We start from the raw sequence: 26,226 nt of genomic DNA on the forward strand, positions 1-26,226 counted from the left end.
GTTTGTACAACAAAAACAAGACCGTTCTAGTTCGTACACTTCTGTCTCAGGAGGGAAGATGGACATTTTAAAAGGCAATCAAACTAAAAAGCTATAAGTTATAATTGAGGAAGACTCTTCTGCTTCTACCTAAAGTCTATTGTTAGGGCTCTATAACATTTATATATAAAATATCTATTCACTCTATTCTTTCTTTCTATGTGACCTCATCTATTTTTTTTTTGGCCTTTAATTTCATCAATATGAAGATGGCTCAGAATGTATATTTCCAGCTCTGATATCCTCCCTGCTCTCCAGTCTCACATGTGCAACTGCCTACTTCACATAATTACTTAAATGTTGCAAAGACATCTCAAATTCAACATGATCAAAGCACAAGTCTTGAATTTCCCACTAAACATGGTCCTCCCTGGTCTTCTCCATTATGATGGTCACATGCCCAACCAGCTGGGCAAGGCAGAAATTAAGAGAACCCCACACAACTCTCTCTCCTATCACAACCAAACTTTCATGATATCTGTCAACTTAGTCTCTGAAGTCTATCTTAAATGTGCCAAATCTCTCCACTTACACCACCTGTACATAATTTCATCTCTCACCTGAACAATATCATTAGCTTCAAACTCGTCTCTGTGCTTTTGCTCCTTTATATTTATTTTTTAATGTATATTTATAATACGATTTAAAAATAGTACTAAAAGGTGAATTCCAAAAACTACAGTCTCTTGCCTACCATGACTTAGGTGTTTCATCCACAACAACCTTCTAATTTTTTAAACTATTTCTCTGAAAATTTATCCTTATATTTCTCAGTATCAGTTTTAGTCATATTAATCAATTTCCCATTATGGTAAATGAATATTAAGTTATTTATTAAACACCTCCCCTTCCCTTCATCCTTGATGATATAACTTTTTTTTTTTTTTTTTTGAGATAGAATGTCACTCTGTTGGCCAGGCTGGAGTGCAATGGTATGATATCGGCTCATTGCAACCTCTGCCTCCCGGGTTTAAGCAATTATCCTGCCTCAGTCTCCCGAGTAGCCAGGACTGCAGGCACACACCACTGTGCCCAGCTAATTTTTTATATTTGTTTCTAGAGACGGGGGTTTCACCATGTTGACCAGGCTGGTCTTGAACTCCTGACCTCGTGATCTGCCTGCCTCTGCCTCCCAAAGTGCTGGGATTACAGGCATGAGCCACTGTGCCCGGCCCAACAAAATTTTTTATAATTCAATAACCACTTTTTATGAGGGACATGCAAATACAAGAACTAGTTTACCATGCTTATATTTCTTTTTCTTTACACCTGTAAATTTTTTTAAAGTTAATAAAAACTTTATATTCCTATTTGCTCATTCACATCCATTATGTATCCATCAAATTAATCAACCATATTAAATAATCATGAGTTCTTTTTTTACCCTGGAGACTTCTTTTCCGGTGGCTTCCACCCTCCTGCTCCAGTCTGGACAATTTGCTCTCTAGACCCAATTTTCAGCCGTCCTGCTGAGACTTTTATTTTTGATTTCCTGTTTTAAGTAACTCAGTATTCAAGCTCTCCATCTTTCTCTTAATTGTTCATTCCCTGGAAACATTTAGAATATTTTCTTTATCTCTGACTTTATGAAGTATCGGAATGAAAAAATTTAGCAATGTTGTCATCACTTTTTCTAGATAGTAGTGGAGTCTTGTTTCACTCGTTCTTCCCTGCTTAGCTGTCTTTTCCTTTCCTTTGCCTTGTCTTTTCTCCCTCTTTTCTTTCCTCCCTTCTTCCCTCCCTTCTTTTCTCTCTAAAAATTCAAAGTTTTACTTCCTTAATTAAGGCAATCCTGAATGTACAAGACAGATAAAATTTACATAGAAAGAGGAGAATAAATAAATTACCAGTTTTCAGAATCATAAATGTTTTCTTAATGACTGTGAAAACATTAACAATTTAAAAGTTGCCGTTATGAACTCAGCTTTTGTTTTCTGGAAAAGTCTTCATTTCTCCCTCATGTTTGAAGGATATCTTTACTGGACACACTATTTCAGGGTAAAACTTTTTTTCCTTCAGCACTTCAAATATGTCATTCTACTCTCTCCTGGTCCTAAGGTTTCCTCTGAAAAGTCTGTTGCCACACCTATTGTATCTCCATTGTATGTTATTTGTTTCTTTTTGCTTGCTGCTTTTAAGGATCTTTTTTTTAATCCTTGACCTTTGGGAATTTGATTATTCAGTGCTTTGAGGTAGTCTTCTTTGGTTTAAATCTGCTTAGTGTTCTATAACCTTCTTGTAATTAGATATTGATATATTTCCCTAGGTTTGAGATGTTCTCTGTTATCCTTTTGAATAAACTATCTACCCCATCTCTTTCTGTATTCCTTTTTAAGTCAATAACTCTTAGATTTGCCCTTTTGAAGTTGTTTTCCAGATCCTGTTGGTGTACTTCATTATTTTTATTATTTTTTTTTACTTTTCTCTCCTCTGACTGTACATTTTTAAATGGCCTGTTTTCAAGCTCACTAATTCTTTCTTCTGCTTGATCAATTCTGCTATTAAAGGACTCTAATGCATTTTTTAGCATGCCAATTGCATTTTTCAGCTTCAGAATTTCTGCTTTTTAAAAATTGTTTGAATCTCTTTGTTAAATTTTTCTGATAGAATTCTGAATTCCCTCTCTGCATTATCTTGAATTTCTTTGCGTTTCCTCAACACAGCTACTTTGAATTCTCTGTCTGAAAGGTCACATATCTGTTTCTCCAGGATTGGTTCCTGGTGCCTTATTTTGTTCATTTGGTGGGGTCATGATTTCCCAGATGGTGTTTATGCTACTAGATGTTTGTCAGTGTCTGGGCATTGAAGATTAGGTATATTGTAGTCTTTACAAGTCTGGGCTTGTTGGTACCAGTACTCCTTGAAAAGGCTTTACAGATATCTACAAGGACATGGATGTTTTGATATAAGTTTTATCTGCTTTGGAGACACCCTAAGCCCACTAATGCTGTGGTTCTTGCAGACTTGTAGAGTTATCACCTTGATTGTCTTGGACAATATCCAGAAGAGTTCTCTGAATTACCAGACAGAGACTCTTGTTCTCTTCCCTTGCTTTCCTCAAACAGATGGAGTCTCTCTCCCTCTCAGTTCTGAACTTGAAGTTGGGGATAGGGTGACACAAGAACCCCTGTGGCCACCACCACTAGGACTGTGCTGAGTCAGACCTAAAGCCAGCACAGCCCTGGGTCTCACCCAAGGCCTGCTGTAACAACCCCCTGGCTACCACTTTTGTTTGCTCAAGGTCCTGGGGCTCTACAATCAACAGATGGCAGCACAAGCCAGGCCTGTGTCTTTCCCTTCAGGGTGATGAGTTCCCCTAGGCTCTTAGAGAGTTTTACAGGTGCTGGCCCTGGGAGGGTTGAGAGGTGCTGTTCAAAAGCCAGGGACTGGAGTCAACAACTTTAGAAATCTACCTGGTATTCTATTGTTCCGATGCTAGTTGTTTGAAACTCAAATCACAAGATACGGTTCTTCTCACTCTTCTCTCCCTTTTTTAAAGGCAGAGGAGCCTCACTCTGTGGCTACCACCACCATAGGCCCATGGGGAATACTGCCAGACTACTGTTGATGTTCTCTTAAGGCCCAAGGGCTTTGAAGTCACCTTGTGGTAAATGCTGCTTGGCCTGGTACTCGCCCTTCTGGTCAGTGGGCTCCTCTCTGGCCCAGGGCAGGTCCAGAAATGCCATTCAAGAACCAAGTTCTAGAATCAGGGACCCCAAGAGCCCACTTCATGCTTTACCCACCTGTGGCCAAGCTGGCACTTAAGCTGCAAGACAAATCCCCTTACTTTTCTCTCAGCTTTTCTCAAGTGGAAAAAAATCTTGCCCCATAGCTGCCACAGCTGGAAATGTGTTGAGTCTCACCTGAAGTCTGCAAGTCTCACAGTCTCACCCAAGGCCTTTGATGGGTACCTGTGTATCGCTGCTGGCATTTAGGGCCCAACTGCGCTTCAGTTTGTTGATGATTAATGCTGCCAGGGCTGGCAGCATTCCTTTAAAATCCTTCCTTTAAAGGTAGTGGATTCCCTTTTGGCCCAGGATGTGTCTAGGAATGTCATCCAGGAACCAGGCCCTGGAAAAAGGGCCTCACATCTCTGACCAGTGCACTAACTTATGTGGCTGGGTTGGTATTTAAGATGCAAGACGAAGTCCCCCTTACTCTTCCCTCTCCTCTCCTCAAGTGGAAGAAAGGAATCTCTTTTAGAGCCATGAGCTGTGCAGCCTGGGGTTACTGGAAGGGTGATGATGCCAGCACTCCCTTATCCATCCTGACTGGTGTCTGAGTAGGTTGTGTGACCCCCCCATTCCACTGCCTCTGAGGCAAGTTCAGCACTAGGACTTGCCTCCAAGTTTCAGTCCCTGTGACTTAGACATCCTTTCAAGTTTATTAGGTCCCCATAGCACTTTAGCCTGTGGTGGCAAGGCTTGTGGGAACTCAAGGTCTGACCACTGGGATCCACGACTCTCCTCTGGCTAGTGCTCGTTTAAATGTTCTCTCTGAGGGCAGGCATCAGCTAAGTTGGTCTGGTTTTGCTTTCTGTTATAACAGGTCATCACTGAGTTCAATGCCTCACAATAGTTTGACTCTTCTTCTCCCCAAGACACAACAATGTTCTCTGTACCAAGCCACTGCCTTGAGAGGAGTGTGTGTGGAGGAGGGGTGGCATTGGCACTTCAAGAGTGTTTTTTCTATCTCGTCAGTGCCTCTTTCAGTGGCATGAAGTTAAAACCAGGTACTGTGTGTACTCACCTGATTTTTTGTTCTAATGAAGGTGGTTTTTTGTTAGATAGTTGTTAAATCTGTGTCCTTGGGAAAGGATGATGATCAAGGAAGCCTCTTATCCCACCATCTTGCTTCTAAATACTTAATTTGAGGTTACAAATGGATTCAGAGTTCAGTTACTTACCCGAGGAAATAGTTGTCACATTGTAAGTAGTTATAATTTTCAACAAATACTGGAATGGAAGTCAGCATATATAAGTTACTTCCATTCAAAATTTGTGAAAAATTTCTGGAATCCTGAGCATAATCTTGCAAAATCAGTCATATTCTAAGTTTGAAACTATTAATCCCTTTTAAATCAACACTATCTGTGAGAAGTAAATCGCATGTTTGAATATTATTCTCAACTTCCTTTGAATTCATTCAAAAGATTATATTGAATATGGATTCACATGGGATTTTTATGTTCTAACGAAGAAAATTTTTATATTTACTGATGGAAATTTTAATTTTAAATTTAAATGTTTTAATTAAAATTTTAAAAACTTTCTCTCAAGTTCTCAGAAATAGAGTATCTGTATGATGGTGATTTTTCTATCTCTGGTTGAAAATAAGTCTATTTTTACCGAAATGCCTATGGATTTAAATTTTTCATATAGTTTGCTTAATTGCTCATCATATATGACAGCGCCATTTCTGACAGTATTGATTAAATCAAGTTGCTTTTCACCCTAGTATTATTTCTTGTCTTATTTGTTAGAAATTCCACCAATCTGCCGTGATTTCAATGAATGTTGTTGATGTGTTCACAGCATTCACAGAAAGGGATGCTCGACATGCATAAGTGAGGCAGAAAGTAGTGAAAATTCCTAATAGCTAAACAAAGCTATTAGGTGAAGGGGTGGCCTGCCCCTCCACACCTGTGGGTATTTCTAGTCAGGTGGGACGAGAGACTGAGAAAAGAAATAAGACACAGAGACAAAGTATAGAAAAACAACAGTGGGCCCAGGGGACCGGCGCTCAGCATACCAAAGACCTGCACCAGCACCGGCCTCTGAGTTCCCTCAGTTTTTATTGATTATTATTCTCATTATTTCAGCAAAAAGTAATGTAGTAGGACAGCAGGGTGATAATAAGGAGAAGATCAGCAAAAAAACATGTGAGCAAAAGAATCTATGTCATAATTAAGTTCAAGGGAAGGTACTATGCCTGGATGTGCACGTAGGCCAGATTTATGTTTCTCTCCACCCAAACATCTCAGCGGAGTAAAGAATAACAAGGCAGCATTGCTGCAAACATGTCTCACCTCCCACCATAGGGCGGTTTTTCTCCTATCTCAGAACTGAACAAATGTACAATCGGGTTTTATACCGAGACATTCAGTTCCAAGGGGCAGGCAGGAGACAGTGGCCTTCCTCTATCTCAACTGCCAGAGGCTTTCCTCTTTTACTAATCCACCTCAGCACAGACACTTTACGGGTGTTGGGCTGGGGGACGGTCAGGTCTTTCTCATCCCATGAGGCCATATTTCAGACTATCACATGGGGAGAAATCTTGGACAATACCCTGCTTTCAAGGCCAGAGGTCCCTGCGCCTTTCCGCAGTGCACTGTGCCCCTGGTTTATTGAGACTAGAGAACGGCGATGACCTTTACCAAGTATACTGCTTATAAACATTTTGTTAAAAAGGCACAGCCCTAGATCCCTTAAACCTTGATTTCATATAACACATGTTTTTGTGAGCTCCAGGTTGGGTCAAAGTGGCTGGGGCAAAGCTACAAATCAACAACATCTCAGCAAAGCAATTGTTTAAAGTACAGGTCTTTTTCAAAATGGAGTCTCTTATGTCTTTCCTTTCTACATAGACACAGTAACAGTCTGATCTCCCTTTCTTTCCCTATAAAAATTCCTAATAGCTAAACAAAAATATCTTTTCATCACTTAAAAGTACAAACATGAAAGAAAACTAATTTATACACCTATCCACCTATCTGCTAGGCACTACTAGACTTTTTATATATATAAACTACCGATTAGGCCTTAATTCTTACACATTTCCTCAGTAGAAATCTCATGTCTTGAGATCCTGAATGTCTTGCCCAAATTCATTCAGCTCATCTGGATAGAGATAGACTCTGAGTCAATATTGCCTTTTCTTTACATCCTTTGGAGTTTAGAAAAAGGATAACTTTTGTTTCATTAATCTTTTCTGTTCTTTTATTATCAAATTCATTTATTTTGCTCCAATCTTATTTCTTTTCTTCTAATAATTTTTGGTTTCATTTTCTGTTGCTTTTCTAGATCTTTAAGATGCATCATTAAGTTGTTTATGGGAATCTTTCTACTTTTTTGATATAGCCGCATATTGCTATAAACTTTCCTCTTACCCCACTTTTGCTATATCCCATGGGTTTTGATACATTGTGTTTCCATTTTTATTTATTTTGAGAAATTTCTAAATTTTCCTTTTAATTTCTTCATTCATTCAATGTTGTTTAGGACCACATTGTTTAATTTTCATTTGTTCGTAGAATTTCCGAAGTTCCTCTTGTTATTGATTTCTTGTCTTATTCCATTGTGGTCAGAATATATACTTAATATAACTTCTTTAAAAAGACTGAGACTTGTTTTTTGGCCTAACATGTGGTCTAAGCTTGAGAATGTTCCATGTGCTGAGGAGAAGAATATGTATTCTGCAAGCTGTTAGACAAAATATTCTGTAAATGTCTATTAGGTCCATTTGATCTATAGTGCAGTTAAATCTGATATTTCTTTGCTAATTTTATGTTTAGATGGTGTGTCCAATTCTGGGATAGGACGCTGAGGTGCCAGGTATTATTATATCTGTCTTTAGCTTGAATAATATCTTCTTTATTTCTTCTAATGCTCCAGCATTGGGTACATATATATTTGCAATTTTTATATCTTCTTGTTGAATTAACCCTTTTCTCATTAAATAATAGCCTTCTTTGTCTCTATTTATAGTTTTTATCTTCAAATGTATTTTATCTGTATTTTCTGATAGAAATATAGCTACTCCTGCTTTATTAGGTTCTTATTTCATAAAATGTCTTTTTCCATTTCTTAAATTTTAGTCTATGTGTGTCTTTATAGGTGCAGTGAATTTCTTGTAGGCAGCATATGGTTGGGCCTTGGGTTTTATTTATTTATTTATTTATTCAGTCACATCTTTTTCGGGAAGAATTTAGACTATTTATACTCAATTTTATTATTGATAGTAAGAATTACACTGTTATTTTATTATTTGTTTTTTAGTTGTTTTGTTGGTTCTCTCACTTTTATTTATTTATTCCTATTTTTCTTTGTGTAAAAGTGATTTTTCTCAGGTGATATGTTTACATTTCTTGCTTTTATTTTTTTCATATCTTTTATAGGTATTTTTGAATGTTACCAGGAGGCTTGCAAATAACATTCTATAACCAATTATTTCAAACTCATGACAACTTAACTGTGATTACAAAGAAACAAACAAAAAACAAAAAGAAAAGTAAAAAACTCTAGTCTTCAAGTCCATTTCCCCTGCCTTTTGACTTTTTGTTATCTCTATTTATATCTTTTTATCTAGTCTATCTCTTTAAAAGTTGTTGTAGCTATTTTTTTTTATTGATTTGTCTTTTAGTCTTCCCACTAAAGGTATACATGGTTTTACACATTGCAATTACAGTGTTAGAGAATTCTGTATTTCTCTGTGTTACTGTTACCGGTGAGTTTTATACCTTCAGATGATTTATTGTTGCTTGTTAAGGTACTTTCTGTTTAGATTGAAGAACTCCTTTTAAAATTTCTTATAAGACAGGTCTGGTATTGATAAAATATTTTAGCTTTTGTTTGTCTAGGAAAGGGTTTATTTCTCCTTCATGTTTGAATGATAATTTAATGAACATAATATTCTAAGTTGGAATTTTTTTTTCATCACTTTGAACCTTTCATCCCACTCCTTTCTAGTCTGTAAGGTTTCCTATGAGAAGCTTGATGCCAGATGTATCAAAACTCTTCTATATTTTATTTGCTTCTTTTCTCTTGCTGTTTTTAGGGTCTTTTCTTTATCCTTGATCTTCGAGAATTTGATTGTCATCGCCTTAAGGTAGTCTTATTTGGGTTGAATCTTTTGAGGTTCCTTAACCTTCTTGTACCTAGATATTCATGTCTTTCTCTAAGTTTGAAAAGTTCTCGCTGTTATTTTTTAAATAAACTTTCTACTGCATCTCTCTCTCTGCATCACCTTTAAGGCCAATAACTCTTAGATTTACCCTTTTGTGGCTATGTTCTTAATCTTATAGGCATGCTTAAGGAAAAATAATTTTATTTAAGAAAAAGTATTATATGGTCAGTTTTGCTTTGCTTAGGAAAACAAAAACTGAGATAATTTTTTTAAATTAAGGTTATTACATCCATGTATTTTCCTGTATGTTCTTTTAAGTCATTGTAACATTGGGTTACAGGGCTTTAACTCCTGGGTCTAAAAAGGACACAGAGTCCTGCTAAATCTTAAACACTGACAGCAATTAAAGCCTCATCTTCAGGCCCCATAGAAGATGCCAATCAAAATAAACTGCATTCCTGAGACACAGGGCAAAGAATAAGCTATTCAATTCCTCAAAGCCCAGGCCAAGGACTACTGCAGAACAAGTGAGAACATAAGATTGTAAGGGCAAATTTTGAAAGATAAAATAAGTTCCATTCCTCTATAAATTAATCATTAGTATAGAAGGCACAGTGATGCAAAACCAGTATATAGACTCCCATGTCAGATGAATAAGGTTTTCTTGAAACATTAACCAACTCCTTAATAAAGGTTATAAAAGGCTTATGGAAGTTATATTTTATAATCAAAATTAAATTTTATTGATTGTTTACAAAATTTTGAAAAACTAATTGGCTTCATGCTGTTTTTAATTAGAATTTTTAGTTAGAAAATTAAGTCTCCTTGCTCAAAGAATGAAGGTTTTTACTTTTTTGGAAATCCTTGAATTATCACTTTGGTTAAATGACTTTACAATGACCTGTAATCTTATTTTGTAATATCAAGTGTTTAAAACCTTTTATATTTGACAAACTTTCCAAAATCAAATTATAAATTATGTCTTTTTGTAACCTAATTAATCTTTTAAGACATTAGGCTCTTTAAAGTCCAAAAAAATGACATAGTTTGGCTTACTGGGTATAAAAATTATACAGGAAGCATTGTCAAATATGAAATAGTGTTTGGTTTTCTTTGGGCTGTATTTGTATAAATATGTTATTAGTATGTGTTCCAAAATTATGGGAAACTCCTGTAATTCTGATAAAACTTATTGTACATTATCAGTAATAATCATAATCATTATGTCAAAATTATTGTGAACCACAGATATAACAAATTTCCTTGTCAATTGTGTCTTTTGACTATGATTGCCTCACACCTTTTTTTTCATCCACAGACAATTGTTCTTGGAGTGTTCTTGGACATGATTGTCTTGTTTAGGTCTTGTTTAGAACGTAGCTTTATAATCAGCTGTAAAACTCCTACAGGTGCTCTTAAATGCAGGTGTCTGATAACTCTGGAGATTGTGACATCAGAATAGAGGAAAAACTTTCAGGACTCATGGAGAGCTGAAATGTTCATGGGTTGGGGTAGGGGGGCTTGCTTTGAGCTGTCTCAGCCTTACTGCATGGAACTAATGTACTTCTTACATATTGATTGCTGTCTCATGTCTCCCTAAAATATATAAAACCAAGCTGTGCCCCAACCATCTTGGGCATATGTCATCAGGACTTCCTGAGGCTGTGTCACGGGTGCATCCTCAACCTTGGAAAAATAAACTTTCTAAATTAACTGAGACCTATCTCACATTTTGGGGGTTCGTAGATAAGGGAGAATCTGCTGGGTTACTAGGAAACATCTCTTGCTCTCTTCTGTCTATTTTCTGCAATCAGAAGGAGTATCTCTTCACCCTGGGCTGCCTAGAGTTGGAGGAGGGGTGATGGGTGCACCCTTGTGGCCAGCTCAGCTGGCACTGTGCAGGGTTGCACCTGGGTCTGCAGCCACTACTACCTGGCTGGCTTCAACTGATATTTATTCAAGGCTCTAGACGACATTAGTCAGCAGGTGGTGAATTCTGCCAGGACTGGGTTCATCCCATCAGGACAATGAATTTTCTTCTGGCCCAGGGTGGTTCTAGAAATGTCATTCAGGAGCAAAGCAAAGACCTAGAATCCAGGGCTTCAGGAATCTGCTTGGTGCTTTATTTTGCTGGAGCTGAGCTGGTATCCATGCTGTAGGCCATAGTCCTCCACATCTTTCCTTCTCCATCCACCAAGCAGGAGTCTCTCCTGGAACTGCACTGCCTGGAGTTGGGGAGAGGTAATACAGGTGAGCCCTTGACCACTACAGCTGGTGTCACACTTGGTTACACCATATGTTCTCTGCCTCCAAGTGTATCACCAGAGCTTACCCTAAACCGTAGACCTTGTGGCCTGACTAGCACTCAAATTTTTTCCAGGCCCCAGACCACCTTAGCAAGCAAATGGTGAAGCCAAGACTCAAGATTTTACCACTGAAGCAGGGAATCTCCCTCTAGTCCAGGGCTTGTTGGAATGCTTCTTCTGTGTGAGCTGGCAGAATTCTGCTCTGTGCTATGTTCCATTGTGACAGGGCAGCACTGAGTTCCATTGCAAAGTTCCACAATCACTTCACTCTCCCTCCCCCAAGCACACAGATGATCTCTCCCATGCTATGCTACCTGCAGTTGAGGGAGGGGTGGTATAGACAATGCAGGTCTTTACTTCCCAAGTTATTCAGTGCCTCTTTTCTTAATACTATGTTTAAACCAGGTACTGAGGTCACTCACTCAATTTTTTGTTCCTATGAAGGTACTTTCTTGTGTGGATAGTTGTTTAATTTAGTGTTTGTGTGGAGAGACAGTCACTGGAGGACTCTATTTGGTCATCTTGCTCTACCTCCCTCTACTTTTACTTTGTTGATTTTGTAGCTCAAATCATTCAAACTTTGGCCACTGAAGCTATTTCCCTCACCTCCTGTGTGCTTTTGACAAACACCCATAATTGTGTATATGGGATGTGTTTTTGTTGGTTTATTTTTTGGCACTTTTTTATTGGCTGCTAGTATATCTCATATATTTCCCGCAGCATTCCTAGAATCAGCTATTTCTTTCAGAAGCCCTGGATTTTTGTAATTGGAGGATGGTATTAGAAACCAGATCTGGGTGATAGATGTGCTGACTGCTTCTAGAGTATTATTGCTCTAGGTGCTCTCAGCTGTCAGAGTGAGCATATGTGTCTTCTTGCTGCTCCACATTCTTGCCGATAATTGATATTTAATTTCTTATTGTAACCATTCTAAGTATCTACTTATTGTTTTAATTTGCAATTACCTAATGAAAAATAATGTTGAACATCTTCTCATGTTATTTACCTTCTTTATATCTTCTTTGGTCAGATGTTTGTTCAGATCTTTTACCCTTTTTTTTTTTTTTGAGATGGAGTTTCACTCTTGTCACCCAGGCTGGAGTGCAATGGCACGATCTCGGCTCACTGCAACCTCTGCCTCCCAGGTTCAAGCAATTCTCCTGCCTCAGCCTCCCAAGTAGCTGGGATTACAGGCATGCACCACCATGCCCAGCTCACTTTTTCTATTTTTAGTAGAGATAGGGTTTCTCCATGTTGGTCAGGCTGGTCTTGAACTCCCCGACCTCAGGTGATCCACCCGCCTCAGCCTCCCAAAGTGCTGGGATTAGCCATGAGCCACTGCACCCGGCCACAGGCATGAGCCACTGCACCCGGCTACCTTTTTTTAAAATTGGATTGTTTCTTTGCTTATTGTTGAACTTTATATTATGTATACAAACCCTTCATCAGAAATGTGTTTGTTAAAGTTTACTTAGAGTCTACGGCTTATCTTTTAATACTCATAAAAGTGTCTTTCTCAGAGAAGACGTTTTACATTTTAATATAACTTAAACTTACCTATTTTTTTTTCTTTTTTTTTTTCTTTTATGGATTGTGCTATTGGTGTTGTATCTAAAATTCATGAGCATACTGAAGAGCACCTAAGTTTTCTCCTATGTTTTCTTCTGGAAGTTTTATAGTTCTAGTTTTACATTTTAGACTTATAATCCACTTTGAGTCAGCACTTGTGAAATATGTATGGTGTATGTCTAGGCTTACGTTATTTGAATATGAACATCCAAGTGTTCCAGCACCATCTGCGTAAAGATCATCCTTTATTGAAATGCCTTTGTTAGTTTGTCAAAGATTACTTGACTATAATTATGTGGGCCTATTATGGTCTGTCTATTCTGTTATCTTAAACTTGTGTATATTCTTTTAATAATACCATGCTGTACTGATTACCTTAGCTTTATAGAAGTCTTGAGATCTGGTAGTGTGAGTGTTCCAACCTTGTTCTTCTTCAGTGTTGTGTTGGCTCTGCTAGTCTTTTGTTTTCTCATATAAACTTTAGAATAATATTTTTAATTATGAATAATGCTACTCTGAACATTTGTGTAGAATTTTGTGTATGAGCAAGTGTTTTCATTTCCCTTGGGTACATACTAGGAGTGAAATTGCTGGGTCATATGTCAACTCTGTTTACTTCTTGAGGAATGTTTTACTGCTTTCCAAAGTAGCTGCAGTGTTGTATATTCCCAATAGCAATATATGATTCTTCCAATTTTGCCACATCTTCAACATCTGTTATTGTCTTTCTTATTATAGCCATTAGAGTTCATGTAAACTGGTATCTCATTGTGGTTTTGATTTGCATTTCCTTGATGGCTAATAATGTTGAGCACCTTGTTATGTACTATTAGCTATTCACATCTCTTCTTTGAAAAAACAACTACTCAGATCCTTTGACATTGTTATAAAGAAGTAACTTGTAATTTTATTATTAAGTGGTAAGATCTGTTTATTAATTATAGATATATTTCCCTTATCAAACATATGATTTTCATATATTTTATCCTATTCCATTGGTTGTCTTTTATTTTCTTGATGGCATTCTCTGAGGTAAAGTTTCTAATTTTGGTGAAGTCTAGTCTATTTTTGATATGTCACTTATGATCTTGGTGTCTTATTTAAGAAAATGTTGCAAAATCCAAGGCCACAAATATTTATATCTGTGTTTCTTCTAACACATTATAGTTTTATTACTAACACATTACAGCTTTAGTTTACAAATAGGGGTCCAAACTCATTTTTTACATGTAGATTCCCTGCTGTTCCACACAATTTGTTGAGGAGACTATTCTTTCCCAACTGATTTATACTTCCATCCTTACACCAGTGCCAAACTGTTTTCATTATTTTAGATTTTTAATCATTTTGAAATCAGGAAATGTGAATCCCCTAGCTTTATTTTTATTATTAAAGAAATAGACTAATAAACCAATGGAAAAGAATAGAAGCCCACAGATAAAACTGTTCATATATAATCAAAAATCTTCACAAGGGCATGAAGAATACGCACTGGGGAAAGGATAATCTAAACAATGACCAATGCTTGGAAAAGTAGAAATGCACATGCAAAAGAATAAAATTGGACTCTTAGGTTACATCATACACAAAAATCAGCTCAAAATGGATTAAAGACTTAAACCTGAAACTGTAAAACTCCTTAAAAATAACAAATAAGTTCCTTGATTATTTTTAAAAATCACACCAAAATCTCAAGCAAGAAAAACAAGTGAACAGAATACAGAATACATCAAATTAAAATCTGTCTGCACAGCAAAAAAAAAAAAAGAAAGAAAAAGAAAAAGAAAAAAAGATTAACAAAATGAAAAGGCAAACTACCAAGTGGAAGAAAATACTTGCCTACCATGATTCAATAAGAGATTGTCTAAAATATATAAGTAATCATACAAGTCAATAGGAAATAAACAAGCCAATTTAAAAATAGAAAAAGGACCTCCAAAGATATTTTTCCAAAGAGCATATACAAATGTCCAGCAAGTGTAAGAAAAGGTGCTCAGGCAAGGGGTGGTGGCTCACACCTATAATCCCAACACTCCGGGAGGCCAAGTGGGGAGGATTGCTTGAGGCTAGGAGTTCAAGATCATCCTGCACAACATGGAGAGATCCGATCTCTACAATAAATTTTAAAAATTAGTGCGTGTGATAGGATGTGCCTGTAGTTCCAGCTACTCAAGCTATTCAAGAGCCTGAGACAGGAGGATCCCTTGAGTCCGAGTTTGAGGCTACAATGAGTTGTGATTACACCACTTTGCTCCAACCTGAGTGACAGAGCAAGAGCCTATTTCAAAAAGAAAGAAAAAAAGAAAGAAAGAAGAAAGAAAAAGGAAGAAGAAAGAAAGAGAGAGAGAAGAAAGAAAGAAAGAAAGAAAGAAAGAAAGAAAGAAAGAAAGAAAGAAAGAAGAAAAAAAGAAAGAGAAAAAGAAAGAAAGGAAGGAAGGAAGGAAAAAGAAAGAGAGAGAAAAGGAAGAAAGGAGGAAAAAGGAAAGGAAAGGGAAAGGGGAAGGGAAGGGTGGTCAGTCAATATCACTAACTCTCCAGGAAATGCAAATCAAAACCACAGTGAGACATCACCTAACACCTGTTAAAATTGCTATTATAAAAAAAGACAAGAGATAACAAGTGTTGATGAAGATGAGGAGAAAGGAAAACTTTTGCACATGGTTGGTGAAAATAAAAATTGGTATAGCCATTATGTAAAACAGTAAGAATTTCCTCACAATATTAGAACTAGAACTACCGAATGACCCAGTAATCCCACTTCTGAATATTTATTCAAAGGAAATGAAATCAAAATCGTAAAGAAATACCTGCATTCTCATGGTCAAAGGGAAGGGGAAGGCAGGGGAGGGGAGGGGAGGGGAGGAGAGGGGAGGGAAGGGGAGGAAAGGGGACAAGGAAAGAAAGAGAAGGGGAAAGGGAAAGAAAGGAAGGAGGAAAGGGGAAAGGAATAGAAAAGAAAGGAAAGAAAAGGAAAAAGGGAAAAGAAAAGAGAAAGAAAAGAAAAGAAAGAAAAAATAAAAGAAACGAAACAAAAGAAAAGAAAAGAAAAGGTGCTCAATATTACCTCCCCCTGTTCATTGATCAGTCCGCCTGCTCCAGTCCAGACAGGTTGCACTCTAGACCCAATGCTCATCCTTCCAGCAGAGACTTCCCTTTTGCTGATTTCCCTGTTAGATATTCTGTTTCCAAACTCTCCATCTTCCTCTTCATGGTTCATTCTATCATTTTACTAAAAAATCTTGACGGGCTCTTTGGCAGCCTTTGTTCACACGCGATTTATATTTTAATTTGTGTGGAAATCTAAATTTGAAATAATTTTTCTTCTGCACTCTGAAGGCATTTTTCTTTTATAGTCTAGCATGCTGTGTTGCTTTTGAGAAATTGTATGTTTTTCTCATTCCCATTTCTTGATTATCTCTCTGGAAACATTAAGAAGATTTTCTTTATCCCAGGCTTAATGGCATCTCAGAATGAATACTTTTGGCATTTAAAAAAATTAATTTTTCTAGATTGTGTTGGATTCCTTGCATCTGTCCTCCTTCTCTGCCTAGCTCTATTTTTTCCTGTTTTGTCTTTACTTTTTTTACTCTTTTTTTCCTTTCCCATGTCTTTCCTTTTCTTTTCCTCTTTTTCTCCTGTCTTTCTTTCTCTCTCTCTTTTTTTTTTTTTTTGAGACAGAGTCTCGCTCTTGCCCAGGCTGGAGTGCAGTGGCGCGATCTCCGCTCACTGCAGGCTCCGCCCCCCGGGGTTCACGTCATTCTCCTGCCTCAGCCTCCCGAGTAGCTGGGACTACAGGCACCCGCCACCACGCCCGGCTAATTTTTTGTATTTTTAGTAGAGACGGGGTTTCACCGTGTTGGCCAGGATGGTCTCGATCTTTTGACTTCGTGATCCACCCGCCTCGGCCTCCCAAAGTGCTGGGATTACAGGCGTGAGCCACCGCGCCCGGCCTTTCTTTCTCTCTTACTCTTTACAAATTCAGTTTTATTTTCTCAGTGAATACAAACCTGAGAGCTCCAAATAGATACAATCCACATTAAAAAGCAGAATAAATAAACCTGTCAGTTTTCAGAATAATAAGTGTTGTCTAATAGCCTATGAAGATTATTATTTTCAAAATTATCACTATGAATTCATAGATTTTAACATGTTATCAACTTAATAAATTATAATTATTATTCTTTGACCGATAGGAGCTCAAATCAAAAATACCATATTGGTTTCTCAGTCCTTCGGATATGACCTCAGTAGTCTCTGACAGATTTCTTGTTGTCTGGTACAGATGTCAAGGCTGACAAAGTGAGACTTTGTCTCACAAAAAAAGAAAAAATGTCTAGGCTACTCATGTGTATTTTTTTTTCTGCCTCACAATGGGATATTAGATATTTTTCCAGAGGCCAATAGGTAATAATTTTCACAGTTTTCTGGTTTGTAATTTCTGTTTCTTTTTTTAAAAAAGAAACAAACTTTCCAAACACAAATATACACACTCTTATTTCCCCTTCTTTCTTACTCATAAGACTGTGTGTATGTGTGTGTGTGTGTGTGTGTGTGTGTGTGTGCATCCAAACACATATTTTGCCTTGATTTTGGCTTTTGCTCTTCATTTTTATTTTTTTTTACTTTACAACATAACCTGTAAATTGTTACATATCAGTAGGTATTAATATTTTCCTTTTTAACGCTCACATAGCACTCCACTGTGCATTTATTTAACTGTTTTTATATCTATAGATACAGTTTCTTTCCAATACTTTATCTGATACATCTCAATCATCACTTTATTTGTAACTTTTTGACTCTCCTTTGTTTTAGCTACATCTCTTGTACAAAGTATAGAGCTAGATTTTTTCTTTTGAAGCAAGTCTGAAAATATCTTTCCTGTAATAGTTTAGTTGAATTCATTTTTATTAACTTCAATGACTGACATGTTTAGTCCAAATTCTATCATATTATTTCATTTAATATTTATCAATGATGTTGTATTTACTGTTTATTTATATCTTGTTTTATATGATTTTTATTTCTCCTGGTATTTCAGACAGTTTACATTTTTGTTTTAGTTATCTTTACATTAACACCTTTATTACATACTCACTCTTCTGTGTCTGCACTTATAATGCTATTTTTGGTTTCTCTGCTTTAAATAATATTTTTTGACTACCACTAGTACTTATATGACAATCAGTGAGATTGTTCTATTTTAGCTTTCTCTCCTTACCTCTACTTATTTTGTTTTTACTTTTCATTTACTTTTTTATTATGATGCATTCATCATAATAATGATTATGCCTTACTTACAGAGATTTAAGATTTACAGAGGAGTCACAAAGATGGTATGGAGAGCTTTTATGTAGACTTCATCCAAGTTCCCTAATTTGAACATCGTACATAATCGTGACACACTTATCAAAACTAAGATGTTAATATTGTTGTAGTACCATTAACTAAAATATAGGCTTTATGTTGAACTTGAGATTTTTCCACTAATGTCATTTTCCTGTTTTGAGATCCTATTAGAAGCCAAAGTTGTCAACTCTTCTTGGATTCCTCCAATCTATGACAGGTTCCTCTGTCTTTTCTTGCCATTCATGCCTTTGACACTTTTGAAGATTACTGGCTACGTATTTCATACAATGTCCTTTAGTTTTAGTTTGTCTGATATTTGTTCATGATTAGGCTTTTGTTAGGGATTTAAGGGAAGAATATCACAGAATGGAAGAGTCTTTGTCATTGTATCGTATCTGAGGGTACATGATATCAACATGATTTACTACCGGTTTTGTTAGCCTGTATCACTTGGCTAAAGAAGGGTCTGCCACTTCATTCATTACATATAAGACACTAATTCCAGGCTGCACTCAAGGGGATAGGAACTATGCTCTATCACCTAGAAACAGAACTATCAAATAATTTGTGAAAACATTATAACAGCACCCCAATATTTGATGAACATATTGGGGAGATACATTGAAACTATACAGATATCCTGTTTCTCAAAGTTTTATCCACTGGCTGATCTTGTTTTCAATAATTATAACTGTGATGCTCTAATGCTATTTTCTATTTCTCTGATTCTTTCCATATGTATAAATTGGAAAGTATAGCTTTGCTAGGTGTAAAATTCTTGGCACACACATTGTGTATGAGTTTATTGAAAATATTGATCCACAGTTATCTTGCTTTGCATGTTACTGTTAGGAAGTCAGATACCATTTTGATTTTCTTTCCTTGGAAGTGAGTTTGTATTTTCATGTGAAGGTGCATATGATTTTTCTTTATCTTAAAGTCTAACACTTTTATTAGGATATATATTTGAGCTCACTATTCTGGATGATTTATGACAAGTGTGTTTCAATAGGCAGATTCAGGTCTTCTGTTATTTCCCAAAGTTTCTTAGATTATCATTTAAAATATTATTTTTTCTCCATTTTCTTCTTTTTTGGAAATTCCAATTTTATGTGTTGTGTATTGCCCTTGCTAATCTCATAGGCTGATCAGGTTGACTTTAATTCTTTTTATTACTTTTGGTGTTTATTTTTATTCCCCTAGTAGTTTTATTTTCTCTCTTCAACAGCCCTTATGTAAATTGTAGAATCTCTTACTCCTTGAAAATCTTAAAATTTAGTATTAGTTTTTTAAAATAATTGCATCTATTTCTCCAATTTATGTTTTACATTTAGCCAGTTCCCATTTTATATATTTCTTCTTGTCCATCTCTGTTCTAATTTTTTACTTTACATAAAATATGATTTTACCTATCAGGAAGTACGTGCTTAAATATAATGAATTCAGGTTGCGGCATTGTGTCAGTTTTTCTCTCTATGGTTAGATTCTTTGAAAAAGTTTTTATCAAATGGAATGCTTTGATTTTCATTTTCTATCTTCTTTTAATATTATTTTTGTGTGGATGTAGTCTATTATTTTTCTGTTTGTTTTGAAATGCCTTTTTTCTTAGGATCATAATGATAGCTTATTCTATCAGGGATAAGGGAATAATATATTTTGAAAGCCATTAGTTTGGGACACTATCCTTTGCTGGTACAGTGACTTGATATATTTTAATATATGGCTTATCTATGAGGGTTATAAATTGCATCTTCTGATCTTGTAATTTTCTATTTTGGGTGTAGCAAATTGTTTAATCTACAGTCTCCAGGAAACAGACTCTGAGATGGAGATGTACATGTAAAAACTTGTTGAGGAATATCCTCAGGCCTATATTTATTAAGGAAAGAATAGCTGAATGTAGTCACAACAAGAGCCTTAGCCACTACTGCGGGGAAGTGAGGATTTTGGATGTCCCTTCAGAGACCGAATTGCATTAGGGCTAGGTGTTCTGGAATTTACACCTCCCATGAATAGTCATTGGTTGCAAGCTGTCCCCAAGGAAGAGATACAACTTTGATAAGACAGCTCTCTTCAGCTCAGGCCATTTCCTAGCAAGGGACTCAGTTGACAACTGTTAGCTGCTAACACTCTTGCAACATTTTTCTGTGAGCAGACTAACATCTTAAGAAACTTGCTCCCATCATCTTCTAATCTCTGTCTCAGTGCTGTAATCAATTTAACCCTGTTACCTTGTTACCCTTTCCTGACAGTGATGAAGACCATAATTGTATAAATATGGTATTGCCGTTGTTGACCCCTTGCATTGATTTACAAGACATTTTATTAAACAATCCTGAGTTAATGCTTTTTGTTTATGGATCTTATGCCAAAAATGCAAAAGGAAAATACCAAGCAGGATATGCTGTGACAACTCAATGTGAAGTAATAGAAAATGTAACTCTTTCCCCAATTTAAGTCAGCCCAAAAGGCAGAGCTGTAAGTTCTCACTTGGATCTGTCAGATATCTAAGGGCAAATCAGTCAACATTTCTACAGATAGTAGATATATTTTGGCGTAGTTTATAAGTTTGGTATGCTATGAAAAGTAAGAGAGTTCCTCACCTTTGGTGGAACCCCCATCAAAAATGCACCCCAAGTAGATGAGTGTCTTTCTGCTGTTTTGCTGCCTTCATAAATGGCTATTAAAATGGAAGGCCACACCCATAAAACTGAAACTGAATACCGAGAAAATACCCTAGAAGTGTTTCATGCTAAATAAACTAGTACTGATACCACTGAGATGTTTGAATGAAAAACACTTTGAATGAACTCCACAAAATTGATCCAAATCTATAATTTGTTTAATAAAGAATGCTATGAACCTGAATCAGCAAAACAAACAAAATTGGCTCTTAAAAGAATGAAATTTAATATTAAATAGGAACTGACTGAGAGCCTGAACCACTGCTTCATTCTCCCAAAGTCATTTTTTTAAATTTAATTTAATTTTATTATTATTATACTTTAAGTTTTAGGGTACATGTGCACAATGTGCAGGTTAGTTACATATGTATACATGTGCCATGCTGGTGTGCTGTACCCATTAACTCATCATTTAGCATTAGGTATATCTGCTAATGCTATCCCTCCCCCCTCCCCCCACCCCACAACAGTCCCCAGAGTGTGATGTTCCCCTTCCTGTGTCCATGTGTTCTCATTGTTCAATTCCCACCTATGAGTGACAACATGTGGTGTTTGGTTTTTTGTCCTTGCGATAGTTTACTGAGAATGATGATTTCCAGCTTCATCCATGTCCCTGCAAAGGACATGAACTCATCATTTTTTATGGCTGCATAGTATTCCATGGTGTATATGTGCCACATTTTCTTAATCCAGTCTATCATTGTTGGACATTTGGGTTGGTTCCAAGTCTTTGCTATTGTGAATACTGCTGCAATAGACATACGTGTGCATGTGTGTTTATAGCAGCATGATTTATAGTCCTTTGGGTATATACCCAGTAATGGGATGGCTGGGTCAAATGGTATTTCTAGATCTAGATCCCTGAGGAATCGCCACACTGACTTCCACAATGGTTGAACTAGTTTACCATCCCACCAACAGTGTAAAAGTGTTCCTATTTCTCCACATCCTCTCCAGCACCTGCTGTTTCCTGACTTTTTAATGATTACCATTCTAACTGGTGTGAGATGGTATCTCATTGTGGTTTTGATTTGCATTTCTCTGATGGCCAGTGATGGTGAGCATTTTTTCATGTGTTTTCTGGCTGCATAAATGTCTTCTTTTGAGAAGTGTCTGTTCAAGTCCTTCATCCACTTTTTGATGGGGTTGTTTGTTTTTATCTTGTAAATTTGTTCAAGTTCATTGTAGATTCTGGATATTAGCCCTTTGTCAGATGAGTAGGTTGTGAAAATTTTCTCCCATTTTGTAGGTTGCCTGTTCACTCTGATGGTAGTTTCTTTTGCTGTGCAGAAGCTCTTTAGTTTAATTAGATCCCATTTGTCTATTTTGGCTTTTGTTGCCATTGCTTTTGGTGTTTTAGACATGAAGTTCTTGCCCATGCCTATGTCCTAAATGGTATTGCCTAGGTTTTCTTCTAGGGTTTTTATGGTTTTAGGTCTAACATTTAAGTCTTTAATCCATCTTGAATTAATTTTTGTATAAGGTGTAAGGAAGGGATCCAGTTTCAGCTTTCTACATATGGCTAGCTAGTTTTCCGAGCACCATTTATTAAATAGGGATTCCTTTCCCCATTGCTTGTTTTTCTCAGGTTTGTCAAAGATCAGATAGTTGTAGATATGTGGCATTATTTCTGAGGGCTCTGTTCTGTTCCATTGATCTATATCTCTGTTTTGGTACCAGTACCATGCTGATTTGGTTACTGTAGCCTTGTAGTATAGTTTGAAGTCAGGTAGCTTGATGCCTCCAGCTTTGTTCTTTTGGCTTAGGATTGACTTGGCAATGTGGGCTCTTTTTTGGTTCCATATGAACTTTAAAGTAGTTTCTTCCAATTCTGTGAAGAAAGCCATTGGTAGCTTGATGGGGATGGCATTGAATCTATAAATTACCTTGGGCAGTATGGCCATTTTCATGATATTGATTCTTCTAACCCATGAGCATGGAATGTTCTTCCATTTGTTTGTATCCTCTTTTATTTCCTTGAGCAGTGGTTTCTAGTTCTCCTTGAAGAGGTCCTTCACCTCCCTTGTAAGTTGGATTCCTAGGTATTTTATTCTCTTTGAAGCAATTGTGAATGGGAGTTCACTCATGATTTGGCTCTCTGTTTGTCTGTTATTGGTGTGTAAGAATGCTTGTGATTTTTGTACATTGATTTTGTATCCTGAGACTTTGCTGAAGTTGCTTATCAGCTTAAGGAGATTTTGGCCTGAGACAATGGGGTTTTCTAGATATACAATCATGTCATCTGCAAACAGGGACAATTTGACTTCCTCTTTTCCTAATTGAATACCCTTTATTTCCTTCTCCTGCCTAATTGCCCTGGCCAGAACTTCCAACACTATATTGAATAGGAGTGGTGAGAGAGGGCATCCCTGTCTTGTGCCAGTTTTCAAAGGGAATGCTTCCAGTTTTTGCCCATTCAGTATGATATTGGCTGTGGGTTTGTCATAGATAGCTCTTGTTATTTTGAGATACGTCCCATCAATACCTAATTTATTGAGAGTTTTTAGCATGAAGGGTTGTTGAATTTTGTCAAAGGCCTTTTCTGCATCTATTGAGATAATCATGTGGTTTTTGTCTTTGGTTCTGTTTATATGCTGGATTACATTTATTGATTTGCATATATTGAACCAGCCTTGCATCCCAGGGATGAAGCCCACTTGATCATGGTGGATAAGCTTTTTGATGTGCTGCTGGATTCAGTTTGCCAGTGTTTTATTGAGGATTTTTGCATCAATGTTCATCAAGGATACTGGTCTAAAATTCTCTTTTTTGGTTGTGTCTCTGCCCAGCTTTGGTATCAGGATGATGCTGGCCTCATAAAATGAGTTAGGGAGGATTCCCTCTTTTTCTATTGATTGGAATAGTTTCAGAAGGAATGGTACCAGCTCCTCCTTGTACCTCTGGTAGAATTCGGCTGTGAATCCATCTGGTCCTGGACTCTTTTTGGTTGGTAAGCTATTGATTATTGCCACAATTTCAGCTCCTGTTATTGGTCTATTCAGAGATTCAACTTCTTCCTGGTTTAGTCTTGGGAGGGTGTATGTGTCGAGGAATTTATCCATTTCTTCTAGATTTTCTAGTTTATTTGCGTAGAGGTGTTTGTAGTATTCTCTGATGGTGGTTTGTATTTCTGTGGGATCGGTAGTGATATCCCCTTTATGATTTTTTATTGCATCTATTTGATTCTTCTCTCTTTTCTTCTTTATTAGTCTTGCTAGCAGTCTATCAATTTTGTTGATCCTTTCAAAAAACCAGCTCCTGGATTCATTAATATTTTGAAGGGATTTTTGTGTCTCTATTTCCTTCAGTTCTGCTCTGATTTTAGTTATTTCTTGCCTTCTGCTAGCTTTTGAATGTGTTTGCTCTTGCTTTTCTAGTTCTTTTAATTGTGGTGTTAGGGTGTCAATTTTGGATCTTTCCTGCTTTCTCTTGTGGGCATTTAGTGCTATAAATTTCCCTCTACACACTGCTTTGAATGTGTCCCAGAGATTCTGGTATGTTGTGTCTTTGTTCTCATTGGTTTCAAAGACTTTAAAACTACTGCTATTAAAAGCCCTTTCTATACTCCTTAACTCTTCATAGTGTAGAGAAAATGGTCCAAATTTTGAAAAGAGCATTGGTGAGGTGATAATAGCTCTTGGATTGAAAAATTGGTTTGTAACCAAAGTCCAGTTACAGATGGAATGTCTCCGCCTCCCACTAGACCAGTGGAGCATCTACAGATGGATTTCGTGCAGTTGCCACTCTCAATGACTTACCAATATAGTCTTGTAATCGTATTTCGTTCTCAGGATGAATTGCACCCTTTCCATGCATAAAGACCAGCTCCATAACAGTAGCAAATTAAATTACTATGGGGCATACATAGCCTTTATGGAGCATTCCTGGAGAAATTTCCAGCAATAAGGGAACTCCTTTTACTGGAAAAATTATTAAACAATGAAATAAAGTTTTACAAGTACGATGGCACTACCGTTGTCCTTATCATCCCTAGTCTTCTGGAAAAATTGAATGAAAAAATTATATCTTAAATCTAAGTTGCCTAAACTAACAAAATAATCTGGATTGCCTTGGCCAAAACTTTTACCACTGGCCTTAGTTGCAGTCATATCTGTGCTGAAAAGCACATGCTAACAGCTTATACAATAGTAACAGGAAGACCTATGACCTTAATTATAGAACCTCATTTATCTCTTATACTTCTAAACTCTGTATGAGTAGGTATTGCAACATCTTGATGCATTATGGCGAAGAATATTTCCACCAAGTAAAGGAAGCTTTCTGTGACCCACTGACTGATGACCAGGCCTTCCATAATATAGAACCTGAAGATTGGGTCTTTTAGAAATGACACCAAATAAATACTTCTCTTGAGTCTCATTGGAATGAACCATAACAAGTTCTTATCATCACTCATACTATGGTAAAGCTTCAGGACTTCAAGACTTGGGTTCCAGTCTCTCAGCTCAAAAGGGTTCCTCGAGATTGTTGGAACTGTATGCAACCTGGAGATCTCAAAGTAAAACTGACCAGAGAGATCTCTCCCCCCAAAAGAAGATGGTATCCTTGAGGTGAACAGATTTTTAAAGATCATGGATCAAAAACCTCTTCCCTGTCCCCTCATGGAACTCCAATCTTCTTTTCTCTTTTGGTTCTCACTTTTTCTTTCCATGTGTGCATTGCAAAATAATGCTATAATTGAAATTTTATAGTTTGTAGTTTCAGCAGAGATTTTAACTGAGTGTTGTGTTTGCCATGCCAAATCCAAATCAATACATGAGGAAAAGAATGTTCTAGCCCATTCTTAACTGATTTTACCAGAATCCCAAATTTGACCATCTGTTTAGATTGCACTACTGATCTACGTTATGAAGTTAGAGTTCAAGACACATTAATTCTTCTTAAAACTTTCTTAATTGATACATAATAATTGTACATATTTATGGGGTAAATGTGATATTTTGCTACACACATAGATGGTATGATGATCAATCCAGGGTATTTGGGTGCCCAACACCTTGAGCGTTTATCATTTCTTTGTGTCAAAACATGTCAAATCTTTTCTTCTAGCTATTTTAAAATATATAATAAATTATTGTTAACTATAGTCACCCTATTGTGCTAACAAACACTAGAACATTTTTTCTGTCTAACTGCATGTTGGTATCTATTAACCAACCTCTCTTTTTCCTCCAGCCCACTCTTCCCAGCCTCTGGTGGCTATCATTCTGCTCTCTACTTTCATGAAAATCAACTTTTTTAACTTCTACATATCAATGAGAACATGTGATATTTGTCTTTCTGCACCTGGATTATTTCACTTAACATAATGACCTCTGATTCCATCCATGTTGCTGCAAATAATGGGATTTTCTTCTTTTCCATGGCTGAATAGTATTCCATTGTGTATATGTACCATATTTGCTTTATCTGTT

General features: G+C 36.7%; 1 protein-coding gene and 1 long non-coding RNA gene across 3 annotated transcripts in view; one reads left to right on the top strand and one right to left on the bottom strand.

Annotated features, from left to right (window-relative positions):
• Nucleotides 1-26,226, top strand: part of LOC109026182 (olfactory receptor 5H14-like) — a 229,512-nt gene that overhangs the window by 121,157 nt on the left and 82,129 nt on the right. The window lies entirely within an intron of this gene.
• On the bottom strand, nucleotides 10,821-11,352 carry LOC129532403 (uncharacterized). The gene is made up of 2 exons (XR_008678139.2): nucleotides 11,216-11,352; nucleotides 10,821-11,108 (listed from the first exon to the last, which is right to left on the bottom strand). It is a non-coding gene; the product is annotated as an uncharacterized lncRNA (long non-coding RNA).

Source organism: Gorilla gorilla, chromosome 2, assembly GCF_029281585.2.
Source record: "Gorilla gorilla gorilla isolate KB3781 chromosome 2, NHGRI_mGorGor1-v2.1_pri, whole genome shotgun sequence".
Lineage (NCBI taxonomy): Eukaryota > Metazoa > Chordata > Mammalia > Primates > Hominidae > Gorilla > Gorilla gorilla.